Source organism: Salvelinus sp. IW2-2015, linkage group LG1 (assembly GCF_002910315.2).
Source record: "Salvelinus sp. IW2-2015 linkage group LG1, ASM291031v2, whole genome shotgun sequence".
In the NCBI taxonomy this organism is placed as follows: domain Eukaryota; kingdom Metazoa; phylum Chordata; class Actinopteri; order Salmoniformes; family Salmonidae; genus Salvelinus; species Salvelinus sp. IW2-2015.
The window spans coordinates 1,190,385-1,205,079 of NC_036838.1; the positions used below are offsets into that span (position 1 = coordinate 1,190,385).

At 41.5% G+C, this 14,695-nt stretch overlaps 1 pseudogene; it reads left to right on the top strand.

The window, feature by feature from the left end:
- LOC111949325 (VPS10 domain-containing receptor SorCS3-like) overlaps positions 1 to 14,695 on the top strand; it is a 478,568-nt pseudogene that overhangs the window by 56,785 nt on the left and 407,088 nt on the right.

A 14,695-nucleotide genomic window follows, 5' to 3' on the forward strand; every position in this document is an offset into this window, starting at 1 on the left:
TATTGTAGAGCCTAAAAGGTTGTATAACAAAACGTTTTATATGAAAAGAGGTACTCCCCCCCTTCCTTTCCTGGGTGACGACTGTACTTTACTTCACAGAATAAAATGATAGTTATAGGTGAATCATCATAACCTATTTATAACAACATTGTTGGAAATAATGCACTATGGACGGAGTTAGGGAGATAAAATAACCCAATATCGTTCACGACGAATGAAAAACAGAATCCACTTCATGGTGTGTTTATAATAGTAATTGACAACTGTTTCATCTTATTTATTTAGCTTTATTAAAGCGACAAGATACAGCCCTGCAGAGGTGGTTTTTCAGCCACATTTGAGCTTGGACAAAATTCCCTCAAACGCTCACTCATCTGTCTGACTCACCTGCTCTCCTCCCTTAACCCATATCAGATTTTTCAATTGACTTTTCCAATGAGTTTGGGGGGCATAAAATGCCAGCGCTACCCAAGTACTCAGAGCCAGAATGCTTTTTAGACTAATGAGTAATCGCAATTGCATCCTATCCCCTTACCTCTCCCATTCCTTCTTTACCTCTTTTCCCTCATTGCAAGTCATTCCTTTGCTCTCTATTTGTCCACTACTTTGCTACTCAAATAGTGATTTTAAGGCTTGAAAATGTATGTGGTTCATGTGTATGTGACTTGCCGACTACGCCACTCCATTGTCCGCCGATAGCCCTATAAAGAACCCCTAAAAACATTAGTGGCTTTTAAAATGGACACTTATTGCTGGTTGGAACCCGTGCCTCGCTGCTAATCTAAAGTGGATGAAGGCCGTTATATTGAAAAACATTTAGTAGCAGCTATTTTGASGTCATGGAAAAATAGTTGTTTGGCAAGATGTACTTTTCCCATCAAGAAATAAATACACTTTSGCGAAAACATGGAGGTTGAGATTGGATTGAAAAAAGGGTAACATTTTATTTGGCACCTAGGGTCATAACACATTATGACACGGTCATAACCATGTCATAGTAGGTCATAACAGCTGAAACAACAAACTCTCATTATATGGTCAGAACATTGTCATGGCACATGTATTTAGACCTGTTGTGACATATTGCATTATTTTATTATTATTTTATTATTATTTTTATCTACATAAGAGTGTCAAAACCCACAAAACCTACCACACAAAGCAAATCATTCCATTACACCGTAGCCTACTTGTAAACAGTATGTTTATGTTATATTACATTTTCTGGTGTCATTTTCTGGTGTCATGAAGTGCATTTTCTTAATCCAAGTAAAGAGACACAGGATGGTCATAATGCTTAATGACAGTGACATAAACTGTATTTTCTTAGTCCAAGTAAAGTCACACAGGATGGTCATAATGCTTCATGACAGTATGTTTTTTCCATAGGTTATTCAAAATATGATGAAAACAAGTAATTACAACAACATCGAAGGATTTAACTCTAAATTGTAGTATTTATTCAAATGTGTTTTTTCCCTGCCAAGAAGGTTCCTTTCCCTTGGATGCAGCAGWTGAATATAATAGAGTATGCTACAATGCARTGACACCACTAAAGAAAGCTAAAAACTCCATACCAAATATACTGTATTATGGAAAACAGCAAACACTTTCACACATTCTCAAATACATTACAATCCTGTTTTCTAAATGTTTTATTTTCTAAAGCTAGCTCTCAACTACTTATGTAGCTAGCTACTTAAATGTTAGCTACCATCTAGTTACAGTAGTGTATGTTTAGCTAAGGTTAGCTTCCCTACCACTCAACTATTCATGTAGCTAGCTACCATCTAGTTAGTGTATGTTTAGCTAAGGTTAGCTTCCCTACCACTAAATATGGGGGGTGTTCAAAACAACTAATTACACCCAATGCATTGTTGAGAAAACAACAGTACATCTGATTCACTCTCTCTATATAGTGCTACTTGTACAAAATAATTATAGAAGAGTCTTGTGTGCTAAATGTAACAAAAACCCATTGACAAAGAACAACAACTAGCTAGCTATGGTTGGCTAGCTAATGTTAGCAGTTAATTAACACGCTAAGTATACATGTACATAATGTTGTGAACAAACAAACTTTGTTTCCAAAATATGGAATTGTTTTGTTGTTGTAAGGGTAATAATAATATAAGCCAGATAAGTCTATCACGTACATGACCATATGTCAGTTATACGTTCCAAAGAGGGTGTCCTTCTCCTGCATTCATCTCAGTCATCAGCAGAGCATTGGGCTCGGCACATGTTTGACATCAATGTGTGTACAATTACAATGGTGGTAAAATTGCCAATTTTAGGAAATGTTATATAACATACTAGGTACAAGTAGAATGGATTGGTTTGCCTTGTGTGGTAGATTTTGTAGGCTTTGACACACTTACATAGATGTCATAACCAGACATMAAATATTTTAACATACAGTACCAGTCAAAAGTTTGGAAACACCTACTCATTCAAGGGTTTTTCTGTATTTTGTATTATTTTCTACATTGTAGTGAAGACATCAAAACTATGAAATAACATATATGGAATCATGTCGTAACCAAAAAAGTGTGAAACAAATCAAAAATATATTTTATATTGTAGATTGCCTTCAAAGTGAGCACCCCTTTGCCTTGATGATAGCTTTGCACACTCTTGCATTCTTCAACAGCTTCACCTGGAATGCTTTTTCCAACAGTATTGAAAGAATTCCACACCTTATTGAAATCTGACAATGTGTGGATTAACAAGAAAGTTAATCTTATAACCGGGACGTATAACCACTTATTTTTTAAGTTTTTTATTAATTACTATTTCTGTAATGAATTTGGCGCTCTGCAATTTCACCGGTTGTTGTCGAGATGGTCGCTAAAAGCTGCACGCCTGCCGCCAGAGAGGGTTAAATAAAAACAATAAAAATAAAAAATGTCGACAATGAAGGCCTGATTTCATGCAGTCTGCCTCTGAACAATGGATATTGAGATGTGTCTGTTACCTTAAACTCTGGGGGAAAAATTTTAATTTCTTAATATTTTTTGGCTGCAATTTCTGAGCTGTAACTGTAATAAGAATTATGTCTTGCCAAGCAGAAGTTACTCTGTTCGCTTTTCCTCAGTGGTCTCCTCATGAATGAGAGACAGTTCATCATAGGCACTATGATAGGTTCTGCTTATAACATTGCGCTTGAAGAAACGTTGAAAGTTCTTGAAAGGCTTTACATCATGTCTTAACAGTAATGTTGAACTGGCGTTGGTTTCTTTTTGAACTGCCCTATTTGACTTAGTTTGCTATGCCCATGAACCATGAACTCGTCTGTTACCAAATATGGCTATCTTCTTCTATACCTGTACCACCGCTACCTTGTCACAAGACAAGATAACTGATTGGCCTGCAAAGCAGCGTTTAGAACGGAAAGCCACATTTTAACAAATGTAATCTCTTCATACAACGCCACATCTGTTACATATTAAATGAGCGCATTCGCATGACTGCAGAGCTAGGGTTGATCGGAGAAACTGCCAAGAGTGTGCAATCTTGTCATCAAGCAAAGCAAGTGGCTACTAATGAGATCTCTTCAAGACTAGTAAATAAAAACAGTTTTTTGTTTTTTTGATTCCATATTTGTTATTTCATAGTATTGATGTCTTCACTATTATTCTACAATGTAGGAAATATAAAAAATTAAGAAAAACCTTTTAATGAGTAGGTGTGTCCAAATCTTTGACAGTTTTTAAAAATTTTCTTTTGGAAAAGCTTTGTTGTTTCAATTCCTTTATAACAGCCCATATATTTCTGCACATCATTTTATACACATAAAAACTACCAGCAGGTTGCGGGAGGACCACAGTGCATCCTAGACACATGAGGGTAGGCCAGAGCTTGGTATAGGCCTTCGGCCCACCCCATACAGCACGAGCTGGGGCGTAAGGTCCTCCCCTGCTGGCAGACACGGGGAGATCATTGGGCCTGCTTCCTTCCACAGGTCCCTGGCAGCTCTGCACTCCCAGAGCAAGTGTTTGACTGGTACTGTGTGTCACAACAAGTCTAAATATATATGTAATGACAGTGTAATGAAAATGTTATGACACGTTATGTAAAATGTTATGACATATTAAGACATGGTTATAACCGCGTCATAACGTATTATAATGCTAGGTGTCAATTAAAGTGTCACCAAAATTTTTTTGTTGTATTAATGTTGACTTGTCATCTATTGGTTTGGTGACATATTGTAGCATTGTTTACCTGGAGGTTGTATTGGTTATTACCACATCTTGGTCAAGCCCAAATGTATTTAATTGTCACCTCCCTCTCCTTTGATTTCAAACATATTAAATATGTATATAATCTAAGGGCAGTAATTTGGACTGTAGACTAAGAATACCATACAAGTATGAACATATTGTAACAGTATTGTTCATTGTCAACAGGTGTCAGACTTTCCAGAGGATCAGCTATTGGTTGCAGTGTTTCCAGGTGTGCCAACGGCCGCTGAGCTCTTCYTGTTACCACACAAGAACCAATCAGAGGGCAAGAAACAGAGCGAAGTGGAGCTAGAGCAATCTAGAGTTACATTGAACACTGACATGTTGAGTGTCATTGTAATTATGTCATTGCATGTATGACAAATTGTTTCCAATCCTTCACGCCAATTCACACAATAGGATAAAGGCATTGTCATGGTTGAAATGACAGACACAGACACATTAATTCTATGCGCCCGAGTCCGACAATTGAACCAAAGTGGTCGGTATCATGACAAGATGCATATTTAATTATGCAGTGTGTGTGAATTGAAAGAGCTGTAAAGGGCGAAAATTGTTTGACTAAATGATGCTTCTTTCATCTCYTTCAACAGATCTCTGAGATACTTGCCAGMGCTCTGAACCAGAACCTGGTGGWGTTTGAACTAAAGCCAGAAGCAAGAGTAATCGTTTASATCACACAGCTARCTGTGGGTAAGGAAAGAAGTTAGTATCAATCAGGAAACAAGGTAAGACCCAGAATCAGACAYGTATAATTGGCAATGGTTTAATATTCCAACAGGGACAKGCAATACACAGGTCAAGGCAGGCAGGGGTCAGTAAAACAGAGGTGGGGCAAAGGTACATGTCAGCAGGTAGGCTCAGGGGGAGGCAGAGTGGTCAGGCAGGTGGGCTCAGAGTCAGGACAGGCAAGGGTCAAAACCAGGAGGGCGAGAAAAAGGAGAGACTGGGAAAAGCAGGAGCTGAGAACAAAAATGCTGGTTTACTTAACAAACAAAACATAACTGGCAAACGGACAAAACCACGAGACACAGGTGTATAAACAATACAGGGTGTTTAAATGGGAAGATGGGCAATAACCGGAAGGGGTGGTGGAGACAATCCACAAGGACAGGTTGAAACAGTCAGGGTTGACAATATCAAAAATAATTACATATATTAACTGTATTGTACCTGCAAGAGAAATCATTATTTTTCTCTACATATTCTTCTGTTTTTTTTTAGCTGTGTTTTTCATTTTTTTAATGTCAGAAATGCAATGTTCATTTACTGGGAATAATGCTTCATGAGCCATATTTGGATAGGATAAGCAAGCACATGTTTTGTTCTGTTTTTTTATAACGCATTATATATTTGTCATCATCCTGGTGTATGAAGATTGTTGAGGAGGACAATGGAGGAAGGGAAGGATGGATTTTATTAAGTGGAACTTCTTGAGACAAGCATATCTTATATTCTACCATCAGACGCCCTGACATCTGTTCATCTGTCTTTTAACAACCATCCCAAAACACAAATTGAGTGTTTGCCACTGAGTTTCATTTTGTTGATTATTTAGTCCTTGAGAAAAATGACCAAAAAAGAGAAGTTTGGTTAATAATATATTGCAATTCAGAATGTCCTAAAAAGAATCAACAACATTACATCGTTTGAGTTTGGCTCAAAATGAGACAAACAAATAACTACTTCTTGGCTGCAATTGTAAATGATTTTGCCAGCGTCTACCCAAAAACAACACAAAATCTCCTCCTCCACAATGGAAAATAGCAGTATTGAGAGTTAAGAGTATGAATGGATTCAGAGCCAGTATCCAGCCTCCTTCTACTATACTCATACAACACACATACTTACCACACAGCTGGGTCCATATTGAAGAGTTGCAGGCCGTTAAAGTTGGAGCCGAGGGTGGGGGGTTAGGGTGTGTGTGTTTGTGTTTGTGTGTGTCTCACCTTAGAAAAAGTGGGAAGCAGCCTTCAAGCTGCTTCAGAAAGGCCACTTGACATCACAGAGCTGCCTCTCAGAGCTGGGGCTGGAAAAAAATACACAAGTAGAACAACTTATACAGTGTGCTAGCTTTGATAATGATTAGTTAATATGCATTACAAAAGTCAATGTATTTACCCCAGAGATGAGGGTGAGATGGATGTGTGAAATAGTATAATCAGCATCACAATTATTCCAGTTTATTCCACAGTAACTGTTGCACTTTCTTTTGTGAAAGTTGTCATTGTAAAAGCCTTGTTTTTAGCATAATTTAGCATTTACCCTTTGGAATCATGTAATGCTCACTATGCTTGTTTTAAGCAGATGGCTTTTAGTTAGAGAAAAGGCAACCATTTAGAAATAGCAATTTTACGCTATCACGGTCTTTTAAATGTGGGATATTAAAAATGCACWATCATTGCTGTGGATCTACCCAAAGTCCAAAACCGGATTTATTTACTGTTGAATAAACTTGGCGGTGGAGGCATCCCTCGTCCCAGCTCTGTTATTTTTGGCCTAGACTACATCATCACACAAAACAGACAAAATAAATGCAATTAGTTGCTGTATATGAACCACTGGAAGGGCTTAGTTTTTGACAATGTTGTGGCACCAACATTCTTTATTGTACACTGTGGTCCTGTTTAATACCATTTTGTTTAAAGAAAACTGATTCAAGTAAAGCGTTTGCATTGACTGCACAGTATTTAGCCCTACTGTAGCAGACTGTTGTGATGCAAAATAGATATCTCAACTGTACTCCATGGTTGTGATTAGTGACACAATATTATAATGTACAGGATCAATATTGGCAATGAAGCAGGGACATTTCCAAGGCATTCCCAGATTAGCCTTTATTGTGTTGGTCTGTTCTTGTTATGTTTAATTAACGTTTGTCTTCCTCTACCTTCTGTTACAGCGCCCTTGGTGGATTCCAGCCCGAGACACAGCAGTTCAGCCATGCTGATGCTCCTATCAGTAGTATTCCTGGGTTTAGCAGTGTTTCTCATCTACAAATTCAAGAGGTACGTACAGCACTGTATGATTATATCTTTGAACACTGTATCGCAGCACTGCTCTAATCACCTGCAATCGTCATTAAAAATGCATATTGTAATAATATGCTAGATTGGTAGGGCCTGCATCAATCAACAATTAAGTTTCTTGTAATTTCAAATAAATTGAAGTACGAGTGGATTAACACATATTCTAATCATGAATCATGAGTGAGGATGTGGAAAGCACTGGCTCGGAACGCTTAGGATACCTATAGCACGCTAACTCGGACGGCACTAGGGCGGTGGCCAGGGCTGAGCTAGGCCACATCCAGGGCTCGTTCAAGCCCTTTTCGCTTCGTGGCTGGTGGGTGGCTGGGCGCAGATATGGCCAAACCTATCAAACAGGGCCATGTTTTTGTCCCTCCCAGGGTGTTGGACCGGTGGAGGGACGACTGGTGCATTGTCTCGCCGCTTTCCTCGGTTGCCCTTGCCAAGAGGGTGGGATAGGACGGATCGCTCCTGGCCCATTTTTTGGTCCCTTACTATAAACATAACAATCAAACACTTCGGCAATCTCAGGCATATTTACATGCGTGTGCGACTGTTCAATAGGGTAATGGACTATTGCTGCTGGGGGATGAGAAGCAGCAATTGGAGGGTGTTTGGGTTCTTTGACTCTGGGCGCCGACTATACTGACACCTAACTATTCTTTTTATGTTCTGCGTTATCATGGGATATATGTTTCGCTCTAGCGTTTTTTCCACTGGCTATTACTATCATCTCCGTTGGGTTTTTTCTTCAATTGGACGATGTCTGGCGTTTGCGGGCTTCCTTTTATGGGATTCCCTTCAATTGGACATTTAACTTTACATATTTTTTATAACGCGGTTGCTTATATTGTTTATATTAGTAGAGGTAGGCGCGGGGTTTCCTTTCTCTCCCCGTGTGTTTTGCCATATTTTTTATCTCTTTGAGGTGTGGTCCTATGTCGGTTGTATAATCCTTTTGTGCTGTTCTTTCTTCTCTGTTTTTTTCCAGTCTCTTTGGCATCCGAAGGACCATGTGGCCTATATTCACAGTCTATAATGGCCCTAGGTACAAGCGATTGTCGCACTACTCAGGCAAACTCTATTGTTTTAGACTTTACAGCTTCAAACGGGTCCAGAAACAAAGGCAAAATTCTTCTGAAACTCATCATGTGTATGTGTGTGTGGGGTGCCGTGCGTGTCCGTTGTTGCCTTTATGCCGCTTCTGGGATGGTTGATTGTCACAGCCCATTATACACGTCTCTTCGCTGTTCCGTGGGGTTAATGCTTGTTCCAGATTTCCTTGGGACCAGCAGCTTTTTACCTTGGGGATTTGCATGGCCCTTTGGTTTGGGCTTCATCGGTCTCCTGACATAACGGTTGCACTACTTCCGCGGCGGTCCGTTTGGCCCGTCCGCTGTTTCTGCTTGCGCTTGGGCGTATATCCAGCGTGTCTGCCCGTCATTAATTCTGCTGTCGTTGTGGGTCTATGCTTCTCTGCCTGTTTGGACGTGATGATCAGTGCTTAGAAAGGGTATAATAGAATTCGTCACAAAGGTCCTGCAGTACCGGTCCATTATCATTTCCTTGTGCGGCGAGAGCAGCGTCCAGTCTGATCGAACGGGTGTAGTACCAGTGCTAGTGACGTGAGGTACGCATCGCTCGCATCGTTTCATTGTTTCTGTTTTTGTGATTGTATTCATTGATTGTGCGTCAGCTTGACAAATGGAAGGATCAGTTGAGGACTTGCTCGCCTCTTCAGTTCGTCTTTTTACCTCTTCATAAAACTTAGTACAGCTCAATTCTTCTACTGTTTTGTGGTTCCCCTTTGGCTCTCGCGCGCTCTAGTGTGCATCGGGCCTCTCTCATCTCATTTACAATTACCCATTTTCGGTCAGGGTCCCTTCTTTTACTCCCAGGACGCGGACTTACAAATTGGGAAGGGTTGCACTACATTTATTCTCGTGCGCTTGCGTGGCTTCTCCCTCCCGTTGTGGGGAATGATCTACAATCCCGTGTCGTTTGCCAGGCGCCCCGGCTTCTCCACTGTTCTCCTAATTGAGCCCCACGGAGACTTCATTCTCGCGATTCGCTGGCTTTGATAGCAGTTTTGCTGTGTTCTGTAATAGCAGTGTACAGTGGTTTGCAGGATTCTCAGAGTATTCCTTTTGGCTTAGGGCTGACATCTTGAATACTAACCGCCCTTCTTTCTTAGCGCTCAAATAGCACGAGAATAGATCTTACGAGCGTTCAGAATACGGACTCGGCTTCATTGTGGTTGGTTCTTGGTAGTCCTTCGCCGGTACGGGCCTGGGTTTATTTCGAAGCTCCACTGAAAGTTAGTCTGTGATGTCTCCAGACTTCACTCAGTAGGCTCTGAGTCTGAATAAAAGGGCCGTTGGTTATTTGCGGTTTGAATTCAGGAACAACGAGTTTCATATAGTCTGGTGCAACGATTAAGGGCAAGATGAGTGACGGTTTCTTTATATTGACGTGTACCAGGTTAGTTTTTGAAATAAATAGATACGTGGCTTGGATTTTTAGCTTGCTACGCTAAGGTTGGGTGTGCGCGTTTTGTCTTTCTCGGGGAGACAGGATGCGTGATGGGTTGGGGATAATGGGTGTCGGGTCCTCTGGATTCTCGGTGTTTAAGTAGGTTTATCCATAAAAAAAATTGGTGGCGTGGTCGAGCTTAGTAAGGTATACGGCATTGTCTCAGACGCATACGGTACGAATTCTACACATGGGTTCAAGGGGTAATCTTTCGGTCTGGATCAATTTTGATGGGTCATGTTTAATTGGTAAAGATTGGAGGTTCTCTCTACGTTCACGGAATAGTGTTAGACAAGGGACATTTCTAAGTGACTCAAAACTTGAGACGGTAGTTTCGGGTCATCCCTGTGGGGAGATAATCGCTGCAAAAGTGGGGAACACCATCATTGAATAGTCATGTCCCTAGTGTACACGGTAAGCTGTGCTGTCTGTCTACGTTTACGCATCTTTAGCAAAATGGGCTGGGGATATCAACATATACGCGGCAGTGAACAGAGAAGAGAAGAGCAGAGAATGATTCGGTTGTGGTACCCAGAGTACCGCCCGCCTAAGACCACGCCTGAGTTAGAGTTTCTCTACGGGCTCAAAGATATGTCATGGAGAAGGAGATGGACACTAGGTTAAACTTCTAGTATACACTGTCATGATGACTCGATTGTTATGTGTTTTTCTAGGAATGTGCTGAATTGTTTGACTGATTGAACTCCTTGTTGTGAAAATCCCACCATGCTCCTATATGTGTTCGCTAGCTTAGTTAGGGACACATACTTGGTTCATTTCTCCATGTATAGTACAGTGGTTGAGTCTTTAACCTAGCGTGTTAGTGTTCTGTGCATGTTTCCTTTACTATTGGGAGTTAGTGTTGGGTGGAAAAAAGGGAGGATAGTGTAAATCTTCCGACAGGGATAAGGAAACAAGCGAGCCATGGCTCAGCACTAATGTCACAGATGAACAAGCTAGGCTTGGAAGGAGCTTTTTTGATAAGACATGCTAATGAATACCCAGTAATTACAGGCAGCTATCCCTCGGTCCAAGTAGGTATTTGTTTCTACAGGACGACACAAAGCCAGTAGGCTTGATACATGGGACTTGACACACCGCAGTTGTTTATGTTGATTCTTTCTCCTCCCAGGGCACATCTGTGAAATGCCTGGAGAGCACAAGGGAACTCTCCTAACGGTACTTTCTTTAGCGTCGGTAGAAGACAGGGAAGGAAGACACCAAATTGTGTGAGAATCTTTACAGTATTGCCATTTGAGTGTCCCCTCTCACTCGCGTTCTTGTACATTTCTCGCATACATAAGCCCAAGTGAGGGTTTCTTATGGACCCTGATTTATGCTCTGAGGTGTGTCTTGCAGGCGATCTGAAATCCTCTAACTCACTTGACGATAGTGGTCGTCAATTACAACGATGACTTCTACTGTACACAATTGTCGGATCTGAACTTATTCAGCCGCTCTGTAACTTTGTCCTGTTAAGTCTTTATGGTACTTCTTATTCTCACAAGCCTTTTGGTACCAGAAATCCTTGTACGAAGACTGAGTTGAATGAATTCTTTCGCATCTGATGTTTTTGTACACGTGTTCATAGGCAGGTGATAGACGAGTTGGCTTTGGATGGGAGCCATCCGTGTTAGTCTCCGTCCTTAACATGTGAAGTATTTACTGGGTAATGCAACTCCAGTATGTCTTCCTTCTAAATTACCGTTCTCCCGTGTGCGATAATTATAAAGGCGTTATAATCATTGTGACTCTTGCTCGACACGCGTCTTAGTAGAAGAGTACTATCTGGATACAAGGAGTAGTCATCGAGTTAATCAGTCTCTTCAATAAGGTTGTCGCTTAAACGCATAGGATGCTCACGGGACGCCAGCAATAGAAGAGCCCACTTTGTTTAAGGGAGGTCTCATGACTGGTGCTGTTTCCGGGGCAAGTCGCGCACGCTGAGACTCGTCATGTTGTGTTGTGTAGGGATTATAAGTCAATTTGTAAATAGTTATTTTCAGTTAATTAAAAGAGCGAGTCCCATTCTTGTCAAAATACAGTATACTGGTTCCTACAAGAGATTGGCTCGATATTGTCGTGTATAGATTTTAGGTATATGATTTATGCGTTGACCCAAGTCTCGCTTTGTACAACAGGGTATAGTTTAGATGCGACTATAGTTTTCCTAAATAACAAACAGGAAAGCAACGGCCACCTGCTTGAATGAAATTAAAACACATAATTGGTGCATTTTTACCTGCATCTCAACTGTTTAACCTTTGTACAGACATCCGATGACAGCATCATGTGTGTTTGATATTTGTTATTTTAGTCTTTTGCCCAGTGTATATGCTGTTTCCTTGAATTAACGGGAAAAGCTGGGAATAACCATTAGTGATCATCGGGATCTGATGGTGTTATGTGATGTTGTTTGTACTTCCATCCAGAGTGATCAACATTGTGTAAACATGCCATTTGCATTACTGGATTGAGTTTATTTTCATGTTCGATATAGGGCGATCAGACGGTGAAGGACAAGTATTTGGGGGTTATTTTCTGCAGTTTTCTTGGAGTGGTTGTGTCATGGTCTTTTGCGATTGCTATACTCTGAGAGTTGTTTGTTCCGTCTCTGTAAGCATGTTCAACTCTCATAGAGTTTATGGTTATCTTCTCAAGATCGCAATTGTGATCTGCAATCGCTGAAGATTTGTTATCATCACTCGAAGGGAACAGGACAACTTGTCGCTCTTGTCGATTTGCACTCGTTCCTGATGAGGTTGGCTAGAGTAATCAAACTACACAAGAAACTGATTGAATTCCACCATCTGCTACCCCCTGTATATGGAGGTCAGTTCCAATCTAGTCCGTGTGCTCGCTGATTGAGTATAGTGAACTGTTGTTAGATGTGTGACTGTCATATGTGTTGTAGGGATAGTTGGTGTCAGTCCAACTGGTCGTGATGTGTTGGTTCATGCCACTTTGTGACTTCGCTTTAGTCGGGAAGTATACAAGCAGACAATGTAGGTATTGTTGTGTCAGTGTGCGTATTGTAGTTAGTTTAGCGTTGAGTTTCTTCACTACGATGCATTTGGTGCATAATGCGAGTTCGTCGGGTGATGGTGGTCACTAGCTGAGGAGCATGTAGGATCCGAGTCAGCTGACGTGTTCTCTGGGCAGCGAGTGTTGGTATGCCGATAGTCGCTGGCGGGTGTAGAATCGGTGCTGATAGTGTGATGTGGGTGGAGTTGGGGTATGTTGTGTGTTGTGTCGACTGTGTGGTGTGGGGTACAGATGGGATGCGTTTGCACGACATATCGGGTCCGAGTTTTGGATGGGGAGGGGAGCTAGTGGGTATCGTCAGGAAGTTGAGGGAGTAGAGGTGATTGGGAATGGATTTGGTGATTGCGTTTTTGTTTGTTTCACCAGGAGGGAAAGCATGGGGAATCCATGATTGTGGTACATAACACCCTGCGGACACTCGGGGGCTTAGCAGTTTCGTCTTTTTCTGTCGCAGCTAAGCAGGGTTTGTCCCTAGGTCAGTCCCTGGATGGGAGAGGGAGCCTATGATGCTGCTGGAAGCTGCGTGTCTGGATGGTGTTCAGCTTATAGAGTTGCACCTTCCTGGAAGGTTATTATCGCATCGCCCTCTCCAGTGGCAGTTCGCAATCGGGATAATGCTCCTGCTGCGTGTAGGTGCGTCTTTCGACGGTATTCTTAGATATGGGGTCTCGCTCGGAGGCGCATTTAAGAGATTCATGGGCCATCTATTCGGTTTAAATGCTGATACCCGTTCTTTATTCTTAGTTCGGTGGTATACTTTTTACTACCTGAGAATTTGCGGACGGGGCCCCTCTTTACCTCTGTCAGTACGTGGCTCTAATCCGACTAATAGCACAACTCCCAGTGCCATAGTACATTTCTTAGGACGATTATCTAGTTGGTAGTTCAACGACAGTGCTACTCGGTGTGTTCCCTGGCCTTCACAAGGAGGCGCAATTGGCCCTTCAACAGCTTCATGCGTCATCAAATTGCTCATTCGTATAATTGTATGGTTTATCAACTACTACGACCACTCCTCCTCTTTGATTCATGCTGGCCAGGGATGGCGATACAAGAGCAGATGGGTTACGCTCATGCTTGTACGTGTGAATTTTTATTAATACATCAGAAAATTGAACAAATACACGATAATAGGCTGATAGTTGGTGCAGGTAAGTTTAGAAGGGTTACAGAGTGGGACCCGCCTGGTTCGTGTCAGCTTCATTGTTATATTCGTTTCGGAGTTAGTCTTTGTGGAGTAACTACAAAGTGGGGACGTATCATTTTGCACTTATATGTCGTTTCCTGCAGTGTCGATTAGAACAATCTAACGTGTTGTATGATAAATGAAACTTCATGCACTAGGACGCCATTCTTTCCTTTATCAGGAATTTTTACAGTCAAACAATCTGTTAGGTTTTGGCTTATGAAATCAGAAGTAATTCGCATTCTAGATCGTTCCACTACTTCTGATTGTCCATTCGTGTTCTTGTTGCTGTGGTGTGTTTGACATCGCAGGTCTTGAGATTGTTCTCTAGTGGTCCGTCGCTTGGGTTGCGTTAAGTTAGGCGCTACTTTTTGAATAAGAATAGTCAAGGGTTAGACGGGGCACAGAGTTAGAACTGGGAGATTAATGACTGGTCTCTTTTTTCGCCTGTGTTGTGTATGTATTTCCGGCCACACAAGTTCTTACTATGAGGTTACGTCTGCGCATGGTCACTCTCTACTTGGCCTCAATGTGTAGGTAACTGCGAGCCTTAGATATGCTGTCCAGTAACGAGTTTCATGCCTCATGGGTATAGGCCTTTTGTCCTCGATTGGCGATCCCTTTCGAGTCCCCTTGAATTTCTTTCGGGAAAACTG